Source organism: Pyxicephalus adspersus, unplaced genomic scaffold, assembly GCF_032062135.1.
Source record: "Pyxicephalus adspersus unplaced genomic scaffold, UCB_Pads_2.0 Sca5894, whole genome shotgun sequence".
Classification (NCBI taxonomy): Eukaryota; Metazoa; Chordata; class Amphibia; order Anura; family Pyxicephalidae; genus Pyxicephalus; species Pyxicephalus adspersus.
The window spans coordinates 1-1,580 of NW_027322894.1; the positions used below are offsets into that span (position 1 = coordinate 1).

At 34.2% G+C, this 1,580-nt stretch overlaps 1 long non-coding RNA gene across 1 annotated transcript; it reads left to right on the top strand.

Moving 5' to 3' along the window:
- The first annotated feature begins 1,141 nt into the window (after nt 1–1,141).
- On the top strand, nt 1,142–1,535 carry LOC140321503 (uncharacterized). The gene is made up of 3 exons (XR_011918963.1): nt 1,142–1,191; nt 1,303–1,350; nt 1,486–1,535. It is a non-coding gene; the product is annotated as an uncharacterized lncRNA (long non-coding RNA).
- The last annotated feature ends 45 nt before the right edge of the window (nt 1,536–1,580 follow it).

Consider the following 1,580-nt stretch of genomic DNA (forward strand, 5'->3'; position numbering starts at 1 on the left):
GTTGCACGTAACTAATTCTATGGACTAACCACAACAGTGTCACTTCCTATATTGCCTTTGTTTATAAAAAAATTAGAAGTGCTCTGTTTAGTGTCAACCCTAATCCCCCCCCCCCCCCCCCTTTCTTTACCCAGCATGTCAGTAATGTTTTTTAATTTACCTTGAATATAATTTAGCCTAAAAAAATGTATTTTAATAAAACTATATAATATTTTATTATAACTTTATAATCTGCTACTATGCAGAGGTGCCAGAGAAGAAACTAGAAAAAGTACCTGAAGAACCCAAAAAAGGTAAATCACTCATTAGTATTGTACTGGTAAGATGTGAAGGTAGTTTGAGTGGCTAGTAGGGTTGGTGTAAAAATATTTTAATAAGTTATTACACCTTGCTTTACTATACAGAAGCGCCAGAGAAGAAACTGGAAAAGTTATCGGCAGAACCCAAAAAAGGTAAAACATCTATAGACTTGTAAAGGTTGGTAATATTATAAACGCAGTAAATGTGGAAAGATACTTTAAAATATCCCACCTTATTTTACTATGCAGAGGTACCTGAGAAAAAACTAGAAAGGGAATCTGCAGAGCCCAGAAAAGGTAAATCACTCCTAGACTTACAAGCATTGTTTGGTTGAAAGTGGTTACAATGTAACAAATGTGGAAAGATATTTCAACATTTCATATTACTATGCAGAGGCATCAGAGAAGAAACTAGAAACGGTACCTGTGGAACTCAAAAAAGGTAAAGCACTAATAGACATAACTACTCAAGTTAAAAGGGGCTATAATGTAAGTGCTATAAATGTGGAAAGATATTTTGAACATATTATTTTACTTTACAGAGGCACCGGAGAAAAAAATAGAAAAGGTGTCTGCAGGACCCAAAAAAGGTAATGCACCTATTAGTATTGTACCAATAAACTGTGAAGAGGTTACAATTGTGAGTGGAGTAGGTGTAGAAGCTTCTTTTAAATTATGACATCCTTGTTTTACTATACAGAGGCACCAGAGAAAAAACCAGAAAAGATTTCTGCCGAACCCAAAAAAGGTAAATCACTTATAGACTGGTAAAGGTTGGTTATTATATGATTGCAGTAAATGTGGAAAGATATTTTAAAATATCACACCTTTATTTACTATACAGAGGCACCTGAGAAAAAACTTGAAAGGGAACCTGCAAAACCCCAAAAAGGTAAATAAATCAAAGCACTTGTAGCTTGTGAAAAAAAGAAGGAGACTTTATTGTTAGTAGAATAAATGTGGAAATACGTTTTGAATTCTCAACAATTTTTTTACTGCGCAGAGGCACATGAGAAGAAACTGGAAAAGGTATTGATGGAACCCAAAAAAGGTAAATTATTTCTATACGTAGGTTTGCAAGGTAATTGTCATAATATTGTGCATGTGACTGGTGCACAGTATCTGCAGTAAGTGGGGCAAATGCAGAAATATATTTGGAACTATATTACTTTATTTTACTATGCAGTGGCACCAGAAAAGAAAGCAGAAAAAGTATCTGTGGAGCCCAAAAAAGGTAAATCACTCATTAGTATCATACCGGTATGGGATTAATGCAAGTTT